Source organism: Bos indicus x Bos taurus, chromosome 2, assembly GCF_003369695.1.
Source record: "Bos indicus x Bos taurus breed Angus x Brahman F1 hybrid chromosome 2, Bos_hybrid_MaternalHap_v2.0, whole genome shotgun sequence".
NCBI lineage: Eukaryota > Metazoa > Chordata > Mammalia > Artiodactyla > Bovidae > Bos > Bos indicus x Bos taurus.
The window spans coordinates 125,667,697-125,685,647 of NC_040077.1; the positions used below are offsets into that span (position 1 = coordinate 125,667,697).

The 17,951-nt window shown below is 44.0% G+C and overlaps 1 protein-coding gene across 2 annotated transcripts in view; it reads right to left on the reverse strand.

Moving 5' to 3' along the window:
* Positions 1–7,356, reverse strand: part of WDTC1 (WD and tetratricopeptide repeats 1) — a 67,343-nt gene extending 59,987 nt beyond the window's left edge. Inside the window, exon 1 of one of the 2 annotated variants that reach the window (XM_027519313.1) lies at positions 6,943–7,356. The gene's annotated coding sequence lies outside the window, so the exon portion shown is untranslated. The remainder of the gene's footprint in view (positions 1–6,942) is intronic. The other variant, XM_027519303.1, reaches the window with a different exon arrangement.
* Between the last annotated feature and the right edge of the window lie 10,595 nt (positions 7,357–17,951).

The following is a 17,951-nucleotide window of genomic DNA, read 5'->3' on the forward strand; positions in this document are numbered from 1 at the left end:
TAGTAGGGGCTTAATAGATTGTTAATTGAAGGCTTAGTTGGACACGACTCAAGTGACTTAGCAACAGCAGTAGTAGTGAAGTGAAAGTCGCTCAGCTGTGTCCGACTCTGTGACCCCATGGACATTCTTCAGGCTAGAATACTGGAGTGGGTAGCTGTTCCCTTTTCCAGGGGATCTTCCCAAGCCAGGGATCAAACCCAGGTCTCCCACATTGCAGGAAGATTCTTTACCAGCTGAGCCACAAGGGAAGCCCAAGAATACTGGAGTGTGTAGCCTACCCCTTCTCCAGAGGATCTTCCCCACCCAGGAATCGAACCAGGCTCTCCTGCATTGCAGGCAGATTCTTTACCAACTGAGCTATGAGGGAATATATGGTAGCCAAACCTAAATTCTAAGACCGGATAACTCCTGTTATCTATGCTCAGTGGCATGGTTACAACATTTCTTCCACATTTCCTTCCCTACCAGAGAGACAAAGCTGACATTGAGGATTCCATTGTGCGTGGTATGGTGGGGCATAGAGAACAGGATGTCTTTATCACCTCTACTAGCTTTGAAATACAAGATCAGGAGGAAAAAAGTGACTTTGTTGAAAACAAAGAAATTCTATACAAAACTCGTATAAGAATGCATATAGTAACATTATTCACAATAGCTAAAGACAGAAACAACCAAAATGTCCATCAACTGATGAATGGATAAACAAAATGTGGCTTATTCATACAACGGAATGTTATTTGGTCATAAAAAGGAATGAAGTATTGATTCACACTGTAACATGGATGAAAACTTGAAGACATTATGCTAAGGGAAAGAAGCCAGTCCCAAAATGCCACATATTGTGTGAATTCATTTATGTGAAATCTCAAGAATAGAAAAAGCTAGAGACAGAAAGTAGATTAGTGGTTGTCTAGGGTTGAGAGAGAAGATGGGGTGATTGGGGGTGGGCAGTGATAGCTAAATGGTATGGTTTTCTTTGGGGGGGGGGGTGACGAAAATGTTCCAGAATTAGATGGTTATAGAACTGTGACTATATCAAAAAGTGAAGAACTGCACACATTAAAAGCATGGGTTTTATGGTAAGTAAATTATATCTCAGCTATAAAGGAGGAAAAGTCCCCAAACCCTTTCTTCGGTTCTCTACCTCAAAATCACAATTTAAGAAAATTTAGTTCTCACCCTTTCCTTCATTTGTCTCCTAACTTGAATAGCAGTTATTTATGTGGCTTCTTTTTCTTAACAGACTGAAAACATCCTGAGGGCCAACTCTATCTATCTGATTCATCTGCTGACCCCTCCTGGGTCTCCCAAGGAGTGATGTGGGCTTAGCAGGTACCAATATATTAAAACTTGCTGAATGAACAACAACATGACTGCCTTGCATACAAACAGTGTTTCATACCTATCACAATGCTTCTGTTCATGCTTTTATTTGAACTTCACAATAACCTTGAGAAGATGCTGGAAAGTTCCTACGATCCCCTTTTAACAAGAGGGAACTGAAGCCCACTGCTACGCGGTACTGAGGGAGAGGCACGGAACTGGGATTAGGGTCTTGTGCTCCAAGCCAAGACCTGCCTCTAACTGGCGGCGTGACTCTGAGTATGGCATTTCATTCCCTCAGCCTACTTACCCATCTGTAAAACAAGAGGTAGACTGAGATGCACTGCAAAATTCGTTCCAATACCATTATCCCAGGACACACTGCTAGGAAGCAGTAGAGTGGAGATTGAATCCACATCATCTGTATTCTCTTTCCTCTGGACTTGCTGCCTCCCACTACAGGGAAGTGCCCCCGGCTGAGTGACAACTGACTGACCTCCCTGTCAACATCCTGAATTACGCAAAAGATATATGCAAGTTTCCTCTCTGTTTGCAATGGTTTTCCTACTGGAGCAATCCTATGGGGGAAAAAAATGCACTTCCAATGCATAAAGGTAATTTGAACTAAAATAATAAAATAAAGTTGGCTGCAGAGTCCAACAGACCTCAGGTTCAAATTCCAGTTCTACCACCTACTTTCTCTGTGAAAGTTATTTCTAAACCTCAGTTTCCTAATCTATACAACAAGGATTATAAAGCCCACCTTCACAGAGTGATGAGGAATGGGAGGAAATGCCTGATACTGAGCCTAGCAAATAGTATTTATTGGACATTCTAAGCAGTTTACAAGTACTGTCTGACAGACCCCTCCTCATAACAGCCCTGAGACAGGTACTACTATTATTCTCACTTTATTGATGAAGGACTGAGGCATGGAGAAGTTAACTTCCCAAAGTTACAGTAATTAAATGAAGAGTCAAACTAGATAGTTTATCTCCAGAACCCAGGCTGTTGACCACTAAAAAAGAATTCCTACTATCTTTATTTAGACCACATCCAAGCACTCTTTGCCAAAAGAAACTCTGTCTCTTATTTCTTAGGGTTAGGCTAAGGCATCAAAATCACCTTGACTTTGCTGGTCTCAAACACAAACTTAAAGCTTGCATTTCAGGGTCATGGACTAAGTTGGCACAAGAACATCTGAGAAAGGTGTGGATGGCAGGACAAGCCCATCAGCCAAGCACCACTGGAAAAGTTCTTTGCCATCTTTGAGGCTCCTGGCTTAAATGATTCCGTATGGGGCTGACTGAAGCATTCTCTGTGAAAGGCCATTTAAGAAATGCTCCACTCTGGGAGCTCTGGATGAAAACTCACCTTGATGTCTTCTCTGTCTGTAGAGTTCTCTATTGCCATCTGAAGTTTTGTAAAAGATTTTCCTGTTCTCAGAACTTTGCTTTTCAGTGACCATACTAATTTATCTGCAGTGTCATAGGGCCACAATTATCTTAAGGTAGTGGAAGGGAACAGAAACAGAAATGGGAGAGTATTCTGATAACATTATCCTTTCTCATTGAATTCAAGAGCATCTGGTCTTGCATTTCACCTTTAACTTGGATCACCCCAAATCCTGCCACAACTCAACATACCTCTCAGAGGGAAGCCCTTAAGTTTCACCCTCTAATTTCACTCCTAGTAGAAAGGTCAAGGAAAACTAAGTCAATCAATTTGGAAATGTTTCCTTTTTGATTCAACTGCAGTTGTGTTACATCCAGATGTCTAGCTCAAGAGGGAACCGGAAGAGCCACTGGCACCCAAACACTTAGGCCTCAACTGATGAAGCTCCCTGACCAGAAACACCTGACTCCCATTCTGAGAAAGGCTCTCTAAAAGGTTCACGAATAAGCACAGTTTTATGCTTTCCGAAAATAAAATCTGGAGGTTATGAACAAGGACATAATTTTACCAAGGTCCTGATCCTAACACTGCCTCCAAAGAACCTGTAGATAGCTACCTGGGCAAGGACAGATCCTCCTCTGCCCCCTTCCCCAAGAAAATGGGGTTAATACCTCCCCAGATGGCTACAGGGAGGATTAAGGGTTATTATTCTTTGCATCCAGCTCTGTCACAGCTCTAGCAGTTATGACCTTGTTCATTCTAAAAGAAGACATTAAATATAAAGATGCAGCACTGATCCCTGAAGCGGACTCTACAACAGGGTGAGAATTTCCATTCCACACAGCCTCCAACACTGCCTCCTATACCCCAACCTGTTGGCTGAATCCTCCTCTTATTCAGGCCTCAAGTTTTTAGGGTATTAGTCACTAATGCCACAAAGCCCTTTGTGGAGTCAGCAGCTATTACTAATAGCACCAAGAATGAACCCCAGAACTACTCTCAGGGTTTCTGGCAGGCCTGAATTCACCCTGAAGAAACCAAAGTCCCTTCACCCCCAAACCCAGGCCCTTGATGGGCCATAGACGAGATCTAATGAAAAGCAAATATTACATCAGTGAGTCCTCACAAACCCACTGTAGAGTAGGTGGTCATTTCACAGATCAGAAAAGCATAGCTCAGAGAGAACATTTGATTTACTCCAGGACACGCATCTAAGAAGGTGCACACGCAGGATCAAGTATCAGCCCTACTATTACTCCCTGTGTAACCTCCAGCATATCTGTCAACTTTCTGGATCCTCAGCTTCCTCATCTGTAGAGTGGGAATAGTGATAATACTTATCACTAGGACTAAATGAAATCTTGGAAGAAAAGTGTCCAGCAAGTACCAGACACAAAATATTCAATACATATTAGTTATTTACGGATCAAAACAATAGGAATTTTATATAATTTTCACATATTAACAGTTTACTAAAAAAAAAAACAAAAAACTTGTCCAATTAACTACATAAGTATGAACTCCTCTACCATATCTTTGATAAAAAGTGGCAAAGCCTCTGCTTGAATACTTCCAATGATGGCTAACTCACTCCTTCACAAGGCAGCCCATTTTGTTTTTAGAAAGCCAAATTCTCTCCTGTCACACCAACATCTACCCTCTTGGGATTTTCATCCTCTGATCCTAATGCTGCATTCCAGAATCACACAGAGAAAAGTCCAGGTCCCTTTCCAAGGACAGTTCTTCAAGTATACGTCCCCCAGGCTCTTAGCTCTGGTCCCTTCAGCTCCTGATCAAGTGTCACGATTCCCGAGGAGACAGACCTGGGTCTGAGTTCTGATCCTTTCACTTACTAGTTGTGCGGCCTTAAGCAAGTTATTTTACCTCTCTGAACCAGTATCTTCATACGTATATTAGGAAAAATGATTTTCGCCTCACTGGGTAGTCATGAAGGTTAAATTAGATAAAGTAAAAACACTACTGAGCATAGAGTCTGACATATACCAGGCCTTCAATAAATGTCAGTCACTTTTTAGGATGTATTCCAATTAGCAAATATCCCTCACAGTAAATGAGCCAGAATTAAATGTAACACAAGGGACTGGTTTCTGATGGGAACTATCGAGGCTTGGGTTTTTGAAGAGCTTTCTTATTATACAGCTGAGAAGAAAGCACAGCCCAAGAGTTATATGGGTTTGGCAGCCCAAAGATGTGGTGGAGAATCTGGAAAGGTGACAATGAAAGAAGAAAGGAAACAGAATGGATCATTAAACCAGTCGCCCAAAAGAAAAGGTAAGTATCACCACACTACGTGTTGTCTATGACTCCCTCTCTGAGACCCAGGACTGCACATACAGGCTATATTCCTTAATTCAAAAAAGACAGAAGAAAAATAATTAAAGAATAATTAAAGTCACAGTTCTGGATCATTCCATGCTGGGATGATCTGGAGAGGGATCTGTAGCCTCTCCAGAGCTACAGATGTTTAGCAGGGGGCTTCTTCAGTTGTAATCTGCCAGATTCTAAGCCCAGGTGTGTGAAAATATCCTTTACAGGATGTCTCATGAGTTCTTGCCAGCTAGGAAAGCTGTTTGACTACTTTAAAACTCAAAACTGGCAAATCGTCAATGAGATCATCACCACAAGCATTACACATATTCTCTTTCCTTCAGTGACCCCAAGGGAAGGAGTCCCAGGCACAAATATGAATTGCTGTTCAGTTATTCCTCAAAGTTGACCCAAAGCACTGCTTCTACAAACAGGGATGTGACTTGAACACAAGTGCCCCCAAGCAGATTAAAAGAGGGAAGGATCGCTGGACTCCAGAACTGAAGCAGTGTGATGACAAACTACGGCAGAAAAGGTTGTTTTTCCACCTACTAATGAAACACAACAGCTTGCAAGGAAGAAATTCATTGTCAGTCTTTAGACTCGGCCCAAGGAAGCCCTTCTAGTTACTCCTTGGCATGTGAGAGAGGAATCTAGTTAGTACTATACTCAACAGCCAACAACCTCTTTAAAAACAGAAGAATTACAAAGAAGAAACCAGAATTCAAACCAAAATAGCCTTAAGTAGTTCCTTCAACTTAGGAACAAAGACTAGCCAGTCAAGAAGGACTGCAAGATATAGAAAAGTTTAGTGAGGCCACTGGGCATACCTGTGCCCTAGGTGGGGATTTCATAATGCCTTTGAGTCAGGAGGTGACCTCAGAATAGTCTTCTCAAAACTGTTTCAGGCTTTATTAAAAGTGGTGACTTAACTGCCACTTGGCCCTGATCACCTACCCATCTTTAGAAAGAATGGGGAAGCTACAGCCACCCTACCAGGCTTTTAAACTCACTAACTTGAGAAGAAAACTTTAAGTTGCTCTACCAGTTAAAGAAAGTCATAGAAAAAAAGGCCTTTGGGCGAAATAGTCAAATTAGGTTGTTAGACATGAGTCGTAAGTCCCCGATATCTCTTTTCTAGAGACCCCGGTAGCACACCTGCAGAGGAGAGACAGAGGGCACTGGGCAAATTCAACCTGACTGGCAAGGGGGCGTCTCTGCAGCTTTCAGCAACGAGAATTGGAACCTGCTGGGTCGCAGTCTCTCTCTTACTCCACACTTCCTATTTGCCCTTTGAAGTGGGTACTGAATAGCCAGTTCCCAAGTAAAGGCCCTTTTGTACGGGCGCTACAGTCGCCTGGTGGAAACACCTCGGCAGAGTTCAGTTTGGTGCCAGGATGGGCCACTGAAGGCATCTGCGGCTGCCAGAAGCCTGGACTGGACACGGGGACGGACAGAGAGAGAGAGAGAGAGAAACTAAGAGAGAGCAGGAGGTCAGGTCAACGTAGCCCTCTCGGCACTTCCACCTGCCCCCTTCTTCCTGAGACCCGGGCCATATCAGATGTCAAACAAAAACTCCGCAAGAAAGTCCCGTGATGGGACGACTTCCACCTCTCCCTCTGCTGAGGCTCCCCGAACTCCCAGAGCCTTCCCCACCACTTCCCAGCCAGCCCTCCGTCCCCACCTCGACCCCGGCCCACTCTGCCCTCCGCCCCGGCGAGGCCTGCCCCTTCTTGGGACACCCCGGGCCCCCCTCCCCGAGGCGGACGGGCTCAGGCCCCCGGGCCGGCAGGGCTGGGGCCGGCCCAGAGCAGAGGCGGCCCGTGCGCCCAAGGCTGCCGGAGCCGGTCCTCGCCTGGGCGCCCGCGAAGAGCAGGGGGCGGCGGCTACCCGTACCTGTCAGGCCTCTTCCTAGGACCGGTGGCGGCGCAACTTCAGGAGCCCATGTCCGTCCGGGGGGCCCGGCCCCTCTCCCCGGAGGGGGGGCGCGGATCCCGGGGAGGGGGCTGGGGGGCCCGGGCTGCTCTAGCCCCTTCCCATGCTCCCCGCCCGGCGCCTGGCCGGGGCCGGACAGCGCCTCCGCCCGCCCCTGCGCACCGCCTCACACCCGCGCTCACACACACACTCACACTCCCTCGCGCGCTCTCACACACGCACTCCCCTCCCTCCTCCTGCTCTGTTTATCTCCTCCAGCTGTCTGGGGACCCAGGAGAAGCCCAGCACCGCGCCTGCGCCACGCAGTCTCCGCCCCCGCCCCGCGCCTCACAGCCAGCGGCTACGCTACGGAGACAGCGCCCGGCAGTTTCCAGAATGGCGATCAGGGCCCCCTCCAACACCCTCCACTCCCCGCGCCCGGTCAACGTCTGCTGCCGGCGGCGCCCACTAACCTGCTAGTGGGGGAGCCCCGCACAGCCGCGGCCAATCCGCTTCGCCGCTCGCCAGACCGGCAGCCAGTGGGCGGGCGGAAAAGCTGGGCTAGGCCCTGAGGCATCCTGGGAGTCGTAGTTTTTCTCCGTCGAAGAGCTCCCGCAGCGCGGGCTTACCCCGCCCAGTTGCCATTAGTTACCCGGACGCGCCTTCTATCCTATATCCACGTAAAATGCTCCCTGCTGTCACTTTTGGGACACTCCCCTCACCCACTGCCCCCAGAGGCCGACACAGTCTCTCAAGAGCCTTCTCAAGACTTCCTCAGAGCCCCTTAATTGCGGGACCCCTCAAGGCTGGGGCCCCAGGTCCTCCCCTAGAGCCAAGTCTCAGCTCACTCCATCCTATTCTTGGAGGCTGCTGCAGCGGCACATTCCTCACCGTTGTCTCCCCGCCTGAAGGAGGAGGATAAAAGGTAATCAGCCTACACTGGGTGGCCTGGAGGGGAGCCAGCCATACACACACTCTTGGAAACCCTCAGTCTGTTGGAAGAGACAAGATGCATCCGAGATCGGTGCAAGTACTGCTGTTCCCACCTCTGAGAGGCGGTTCCAGCCTTGTGGAGTCCCAAGTCTGATGGAGGAGTCACTTCCTCTCTAAAGAAGTTCCCAAGGTCACAAGGGAGTCATTTTGCCTAACTTCTGAAGGTAGAGACTGGGCCCCACCCACGAGGAGCCTCCAGTCAAAAAGAAGACAAGGTCATCTTCCAAGAATGGAAACTTATCGCTCACCCATAGGGTGCCCTCTATCAGACAATAACAATAATGTGCTTTTGCTGAGCATTTGCTTACTATGTCAGCACTGTACTGAGTACAGTTCCTTGAAAAGTGAAAGTTAGTCTCACAGTTGTGTCCAACTCTTTGGGATCCCATGGACTGTGGCCCACCAGGTCCCCTGTCCATGGAATTCCTCAGACAAGAGTACTGGAGTGGGTTGCCATTTCCTTCTCCAGGGGATCTTCCTCACCCAGGGATAGAACCTCAGTCTCTTACATTGCAGGATATTCTTTACCAACTGAGCTACTAAGGAAGATGCTATTCCTTAGATGGTACTATTACTGTATCTGTTTTGCAGTAGAGGAAACTGAGGCATAAAAAAGTTAAAAGCAATTTGCCCAGGGTCACATGGATGATAAGGAACCAATCTGAGAGTCTGAACTTTTGAATAGTACCTGTCCCTCCAGTGAGAACCAGGCAGCATTTGTCCTCAGGAAGAACTATATATAGGTATTTAGCATTTAGAGTGTTTGCCCCGTGTTTATTACTCCATGAGTTGCTTGTTTTGTCCTGCTTCTGCTCATATCAAGAGCTGAATTAGTCTGTGAGCTCCCTAAGTGCGATTTCTCCCCATTTGGAAGCGTTAAAGCCTACCCTTGTCAATTCAGCTTTGTGCAATGCCTTTATCCTAAAAATGTTGTGGATCATTCCTCCTGATCTCTCTCTTACAGATAGATGTTTCACCAAATTTAAAAAAGTATCAAGATGGGGAACACATGTATACCTGTGGCAGATTCACTTTGATATATGGCAAAACCAATACAATATTGTAAAGTTAAATAAAATAAAATTAAAGAAAAAGTATAGGGGACTTCCAGTGGTTATGACTCTGTGCTTCCAATGCAAGGGGCATGGGTTCAGTCCCTGGTTGGGGAGCTAAGATCCTGCATGCTGGATGGTGTGACCAAGATAATATAAAAATAAATAAATAATTTAAATAAAAAATTATAAACTTCGAGACTGGGAGAAAGCTTTGAGATCACCTATGTATAGCTCCCAAGCTGCAGGCTAAACCACTGGGTCAATTCAAATGAATAATAGCTAACATTTATTGAACATTTACCATGGGAGATAAGTACTTATCAGTGAATTAAGCAATACTGTCATGAATCATATAGCTAGTTGGAATTAAGACCCAGCTTATTTGAGTCCAGAACCCCCATTTTAAACCCTGTTCTATGCTGGCAATATCAGAGGATCTTAGAAATATTGATAGAGAAGTATGGTTGATGTTTCTGTGACTCTTAGAACAATATTTTGCAGAGAGCAGACATTCAGTAAATATTTGTTGTCAAGTTGTTGATAGGGAGTGGATGATAGCAAGAAGAATGTTAATAATAGCTACATCTATTATTTATTATTTTCTATCAGGAGCTCACTTGTTCTCTCATGCGCTCTTTTTCTTTTCTACATCTATGAATATATATGTATATATGACAGGTTTATATATTGCATATATATACATATATACATACATATATCCATGTCCGCATATACATGTGTACACATTTATAGATAAATATATACACATATACATATGTATACATATATATATATACACATGTATACATACATATATACATGTATCTTTGTTTACACACATTATACATTCACACACACCCTAACTCATTTGATCTTCACAACAACATTATGAGGTAGGTATTATTCTTACTCTCATTTTACATAGAAGAAACAGAGACTCACAGGGGAGTTCAGTTCAGAATAAGACCCCTCCCAGCCATAGGTGTTTTCAGATCAATTTAAGAGAGAACTTTCTAACCACTAGAGTTGGGCTACTTTGGGAGGTTTGGAGCTCTCTGTCTTTGGTGGGATTCATGTATAGGATATATTATATAGTCATCTGTCCAGGATACTCTAGAAAGAATTACTTTATTGTATGCTGCTGCTGCTGCTGCTAAGTCGCTTCAGTCGTGTCCCACTCTGTGCGACCCCATAGACAGCAGCCCACCAGGCTCCGCTGTCCCTGGGATTCTCCAGGCAAGAACACTGGAGTGGGTTGCCATTTCCTTCTCCAATGATGAAAGTGAAAAGTGAAAGTGAAGTCGCTCAGTCATGTCCAACTCTTAGCAACCCCATGGACTGCAGCCTACCAGGCTCTCTGTCCATGGGATTTTCCAGGGAAGAGTACTGACTGGAGTGGGTTGCCATTGCCTTCTCTGACTTTACTGTATAGATATTTAATTATATGACCAATTCTAATATTTTCTGATTTGACTTTTGGAAGTAGACAAAGATTACTCAAATATGGCTTGTAGTAGTGAATGCAGCGATGATGCCCCAGCTGATCAGCTCTATAGAGGTAGTCACTGACACCACTATTTTCATGTCCTGATTGGACTCTGGGACAAAAGGGGATATAGTCAACCTGAAATTAAAGATGCTCATTAAAGCATTTAAGATGCTCATATTTTACAACCCAGCAATGCAACTTCTGATATTTTTTTTTACAAATTTAAAAAGAACACAACCTTTCCCCCCGCAACTCAAGACATGTTGGATCTGACCAGGGATTGAACCTGCATCCCCTGCATTGGAAACACGGGGTCTTAACCACTGGTGACTGTGCGTTTACTTGCACTGGCTCTTTGCAACCCTATAGACTGTAGCCCACCAGGCTCCTCTGTCTGTAGGATTTTCCAGACAAGAATACTTGAGTGGGTTGCCATTTCCTCTTCCAGGGGATCTTCCAGACCCAGGGGTCAAACCTCTGTCTCCAACATTGCAGGTGGATTCTTTAATGCTGAGCCATCAGGGGCTTCCCAGGTGTGTCAGTGGTAAAGAATCTGCCTGCCAATGCAGGATAAGCAAGTTCAATCCCTGATCATGAAGTACTACACAACCAATTCAATGATTCACATGCTGTCAAGATAGAGAAATCTTAAAAGCATAATAATGAGTGGAAAAAAGAAAGTTGAAAAAGATCCATTCAGTATGACATTGATGTAAAACGTAACACAAAATACCACATATTATAGATGCTTACATATGAAATAAAAGTACAAAAAGTTAAATGGGAAAAACACATAGAAATTTGGGGAAAGTGGGTACCTCTGAGGAAAAGGAAGAAAACCAAGATGAACAATGGGGTTTGGTTATGCATGCCACGTCATTTCAGTTGTGTCTGACTCTGCGACCCTATGGATTATAGCCTGCCAGGCTCCTCTGTCCATGGGATTCTCTAGGCAAGAATATTCCAGTGGGTTGCCATTCCCTCCCTCCTTCAGGAGCACAGGGGATCAAACCTGAGTCTCTTCAGATCAGATCAGTCGCTCAGTTGTGTCCAACTCTTTGCGACCCCATGAATCGCAGCACGCCAGGCCTCCCTGTCCATCACCAGCTCCCGGAGTTCACTGAGACTCACGTCCATTGAGTCAGTGATGCCATCCAGCCATCTCATCCTCTGTCGTCCCCTTCTCCTCTTGCCCCCAATCCCTCCCAGGATCAGAGTCTTTTCCAATGAGTCAACTCTTCACATGAGGTGGCCAAAGTATTGGAGTTTCAGCTTCAGCATCAGTCCTTCCAAAGAAATCCCAGGGCTGATCTCCTTCAGAATGGACTGGTTGGATCTCCTTGCAGTCCAAGGGACTCTCAAGAGTCTTCTCCAACACCATAGTTCAAAAGCATCAATTCTTCGGCGCTCAGCCTTCTTCACAGTCCAACTCTCACATCCATACATGACCACAGGAAAAACCATAGCCTTGACTAGACGAACCTTTGTTGGCAAAGTAATGTCTCTGCTTTTGAATATGCTATCTAGGTTGGTCATAACTTTCCTTCCAAGGAGTAAGCATCTTTTAATTTCATGGTTGCAGTCACCATCTGCAGTGATTTTGGAGCCCAGAAAAATAAAGTCTGACACTGTTTCCACTGTTTCCCCATCTGTTTGCCATGAAGTGATGGGGCCGGATGCCACGATCTTTGTTTTCTGAATGTTGAGCTTTAAGCCAACTTTTTCACTCTCCACTTTCACTTTCATCAAGAGGCTTTTGAGTTCCTCTTCACTTTCTGCCATAAGGGTGGTGTCATCTGCATATCTGAGGTTATTGATATTTCTCCTGGCAATCTTGATTCCAGCTTGTGTTTCTTCCAGCCCAGCGTTTCTCATGATGTACTCTGCATATAAGTTAAATAAACAAGGTGACAATATACAGCCTTGATGAACTCCTTTTCCTATTTGGAACCAGTCTGTTGTTCCATGTCCAGTTCTAACTGTTGCTTCCTGACCTGCATACAAATTTCTCAAGAGGCAGATCAGGTGGTCTGGTATTCTATGCCTCCTGTATTGGCAGGTGGGTTGTTTACCACTTTTGTGACCTGGGAAACTGGGTTTTGCTATAGTGCTAACTTATTTCTTAAAAAAGAGGTCAATAGTAAACATAGCAAAATATTAAACATCACTTTTATCTTAGTGGTTATATTATTATCTATATTTTTCTGAATGTTTGAAACAGTTTATAATTGAATTTTTTTTTTTTTTTTAATGTACTCATCAGGGGCTTCCCTGGCGGCTCAGACGGTAAAAAAATCTGCCTGCAATGCAGGAGACTCGGGTTCGATCCCTGGGTCGGGAAGATCCCCTGGATAAGGAAATGGCAACCCACTCCAGTATTCTTGCCTGGAGAATTTCATAGACAGGGGAGCCTGGGGGCTACAGTTCATGGGGTTACAAAGAGTTGAACATGACTGAGCGACTAACACATTCCCTCCTAGTATTTTCTTTAGGACTTGTGTTTGCAAAGCCTTTGGGAGTGCCCTCTAGGTCGCTGTGAGAAAACTTCAGACTCACTGATTTCGGTTAGTCCTTTCATTTTACGGAAGAGAAAATTGATCTAAAACAGTCTGGTGATTTGCTTAAAGTCACAGACCCTCAAGGGCCCAAACTGTCCACTCCAGTCCAACTGGTCCATCAAGAGTATCCCAACTCATCTTGAGGACACTGCACCTTTGTTCAAGTTATTCACTCCACTTGGAAGCTTCCTCCTGCTCCCATTTATCTTACCGATCTTCTGTTCCTTCTCTAAAATCCTGCTTAGCGAAACTAAGAAAGAATTAGCCAATCTCATGCCCCAGACTTGGGTCTGAATTTTAGCATCAACTGAGCCCTAATCTGCTTTCCTGCTTGGCATCCTCAGCTTTCTGCTCAGCCCTTTCCAGGTGAGCAATTCTTCCTGTCATGGGGCAGCACATTTCCTTGTTTGCGTTATTCTGATCACTAGAAAGTTCTTCTCTGTAATGAAGTTCTTACTTCCACTTATTTGTCTCAACTCTGTTCTCTGTGGCAACATAGATTTTGTGTATTAAGTGAAGTGATATTTACATAAACTGTAAAGTCTTGTGTCAATTTGATTAGGAGTGATAGTCAAAATGATCCCTTTTTCTCTTAAAAAACCTTTAGGGACTTCCCTGATGGTCCAATGACTAAGACGCCTGATTCCAATGCAGGGAGCCTGGGTTTGATCCCTGATTTGGGAATTAGGTCCCACACGCCACAACTCTAAAGGTCCCATATGCCCCAGTGAAGATCAAAGATCCCATGAGGAGCAAATAAGAACTGGTCCAGGCAATTAAATATCTTTTTTAAAAAAGCTTTAGATAATGAATATGACTCTCGTGTCCCCACTGAGTCTTCTCTTTCCTAAATGAATTATCTTCATTTTTTTTTTAATCCAGCCAAAGAAGGGGCAGAGATCGCCACTGATGGGAACATTCAAGAAAATGTCTCAAAGAATTCTATGGTAGGAATTCCCTAATGGCCCGGTGGTTAGGACTTCATGATTTTACTGCTGAGGGCCTGTGCAAGCTGAGTGGCACAATGAAAAAAAAGAATCCTAGGTCATTTCCAAAAGAAGCATTCCAGAAATGTCTACCCAAGATGGCCCCACTAGAATAGTTGGCAGATTAACTAAGACTGTTAGAAGATTAATTGAGATGGTTTTCAGTGGCAAGTAATAAATAACCTGACCAGCAGTGGCTTTAACACTTGAGATTGTTTTCATGCTTAACAAGAAGTCCTGAGGTAGGTGATGGTTGTAATTAGTCCAACTGTTCAACATAATTTGTTTCTATTTTTTCTGCTCCAACACTCAGTTTTAATTGTTCAGTATAATAAAATGTCTGCTGCAGCACCAAACATCATATCTATGTTCAAAGCAAGAAGAACAGGGGAAAAGAAAACAGCTAGCTGTCTTTTATTAGAAAGCAAAAGTTTTTTAGAAGCCCTCAACAGATTTCTGCTTATATCTCACTTGTTGGAACTATGTCTTAGAACTACGTACAAGGTAGGTTTGGAAAAGTCCAGTAAGCAATTATTTGGCATCCCAAGAGGAGGCAAAGGAACAGAGATTAATAAATGGATTTGGGGGCTACCCAGCCAGGAGTATCAACTGTAGAATCTTTCAAGGTGATAGATTTGGGCAGAACTCAAGAGTCCAGAACTCAGAGACAAGCCCAGTTCTCTACAGTTAGACTCTCGGTGGTATCAGGATTCCTGGTATCAATCAAGATTAGGGCAATGACTTTTGCTAATCAAACTCACAAAAGATAGATCAAAGAGAATTCCAGTGTTTTCAGGGCTTCCCTGGTGGTCCAGTAGTTAAGAATCCACCTGCCAATGCAGGAGACCTGGGTTTGATCCTGCATCCTGGAAGATCCCACATGCCACAGAGCAACTAAGCCCATGTGCCCCAACTACTAAGTCTGTGCTCTAGAGCATGGGAGCCACAACTACTGAGCCCAAGTGCTGCAAGTACTGAAGCCTGAGAGCCCCAGAGCCTGTGCTCTGCGACAAGAGAAACCACCACAATTAGAAGCCTGTACCTCACCACTAGAGAGTAGCCCCTAATCTCCTCAACTAGAGAAAAGCCGGAGCAGCAGTGAAGACCCAGTACAACCCAAAATAAATAAATAAAAGACCTGCTTGCCAATGCAGGGGACACAGGTTTGATCCTTATGCCTCGAGACAACTAAGCCCAGGCTCCACAACTACTGAGTCTGTGCTCTAGAGCCTGCAAGCCTCAACTACTGAAGCCTGCACACCCAGAGTCCATTGCTCTGCAGCAAGAGAGGCCACCTCAATGAGAAGCCCTCGAACCACAACTAGAGAAAGCCCTTGAACAGCAATGAAGACCCAGCGCAGCCAAAACTAAACTTTTTTAAAAAGAGTGGGGGACTTCCCTGGTGGTCTAGTGGCTAAGACTCTGTGTGCCCAATGCAGGGGGCCTGGGTTCGATCCCTGGTTGGGGAACTAGATCTCACATGTCACAAATAAGACCTGGTGGAGCTAAATAAATATTAAAAAAAAAAAAAAAAGGAATTCCAGTGTTTTCATATGTAATGAGAAGTAGTTGTTAACCTTGCAGACATAGAACCCAGAAATAGATCTTCACAAATATAGTTAACTGGCCATTGATTGACAAAGGGGTAAAGATTATTCAATGGAGTAAAAGTAATCTTTTCAATAAATACTTCTTGAATTATTGGACATCCACATACAAAAAAAAATAGAGAATCTAGATACTGCTGTTACATCTTTCATAAATATTAACTTATAATGGAAATATTAACTTAAGTGTGAAACTATAAAACTTCTAGAAAATAAAAAAAGAGAAAAGTTAAATGGCCCTGAGTTGGGTGATGAATTTTCAGGTTAATGAAAGAAAAAACTGGTAACCCAGACTTCATTCAAATTAAAACAATCTTCTCTACAAAAGACACTTAAGAGGTTAAAAAAGATAAACCACAGAATGGGGGGAAATATTTGCAAAAACACCTGTCATGTAATGGACTTGTATTCAAAGCATACAAAGATCTCTTAAAAATCAACAATAAGAAAACAACCCAATTTAAAAATGGACAAAGTTCTGGATATCTCACCAAAGAAGATACATAGGTATCAAATAAGCATATAAAACATGCTCAACATCAGATGCCATTTGATAAATGCAACTTACCTAATCAGATCAGATCAGATCAGGTCAGTCGCTCAGTCATGTCCGACTCATTGCGACCCCATGAATCGCAGCACGCCAGGCCTCCCTGTCCGTCACCAACTCTTGGAGTTCACTCAGACTCACGTTCATCGAGTCAGTGATGCCATCCAGTCATCCCATCCTCTGTCGTCCCCTTCTCCTCCTGCCCCCAATCCCTCCCAGCATCAGAGTCTTTTCCAATGATAGAATGGCTAAAATTTAAAAAAACTAACAATACCAAATGCTGGTAAGGATGTGGATGGAGCAACAGTAAATTTCATTCATGTTGATGGGAATATAAAATGGCACAGCCACTTCGGAAGACGGTCTGGTGGTTTCCTACAAAGCCAGACTGAGTCTTGCATGCATGTGTGCTAAGTCAATTCAGTCGTGTCCTGCCCTTTTCGACCCTGTATAGTCTGCCAGACACCTCTGTTCGTGGGATTCTCTAGGCAAGAACATTAGAGTGGGTGGCCAAGCCCTCCTCCAGGGGATCTTTCTGACCCAGGGATCAAACCAGTGTCTCTTAAGTCCCCGGCACTGGCAGGTGGGTTCTTTACCAGTAGTGCCACCTGGGAAGCCCCAGACTTAGTCTTAGCACCTAGTTATTCACCCAAATGGGCTTCCCTGGTGGCTCAGATGGTAAAGAATCTGCCTTCAATGCAAGAGACCCGAGTTCGATCCCTGGTTTGGGAAGATCCCCTGGAGAAGGGAATGGTTAACCACTCCAGTGTTCTTGCATGGAGAATTCCATGGACAGAGGAACCTGGAGAGCTAGTCTATGGGGTCACCAAAAGTCGGACATGACTGAGCAACTAACACACACACATACATTCACCCAAAATGAGTTGAAAACTGATGTCCACACAAAAACCTGCACACAGATATTTACAGAAATTTAATTCATAATTGCCAAGAGCTGGAAGTAACCAAGATGTCCTTCTAAAGGTGAGTGTATAAAAAGCTGTGGTAAATCCATACAATGGAATAATAATCAGTGATAAAGGAAATGAACTATTAAGTCACAAAAAGACATGAAGGAAACTTAAATGCATACTACTGAGTGCGAGAAGCCAGGCTACTTGTATGATTCCAACTATATGATATGCTAGAAGAGGCAAAACTACAGCAACAGTAAAAAGAGCAGTGGTTAGCAGGGGATTTAAAGTGGAAGGAAGAAGGGAGGGAGGAAATAGGACATTAAGAGCAGTGAAACTGTAAAAGTGGATAAATGACATTACGTATTTATCAAAGTGCTTATTGCTATACAACACAAAAAAATGAAGCTTATGTAAAAACTATGGGCTGTAAAAAAAACAACTCTGCACTATATTTAATGTATCAATATTGCCTCAATTATAACAAATATGCTACACTAAAGAAGGGTATTAATATTAAGGAACTGGAGGCGATGGAAAGGGGGTCTGTGGGCCTTTCTACTATCTGCTCAATTTTCTATAAACCTAAAACTGCTCTAAAAAATAAATAATACTTATTAAAAAGTAATAACAATGAGGAAGTTCCCTGGTGGTCCAGTGGTCAAGAATCTGCCTTGCAATGCAGAGGACATGCTCGGGAGCCCGTGCCACAGCTAGAGAGTCCTTAGGCTACAGTGAAAGATCCTGTAAGATGCAACTAAGATCCAGCGCAGCTAAATAAATAATAAAATATTTTAAAACTATGATAGCAATGAAATACCTTTGGGCAAAATTTTCTG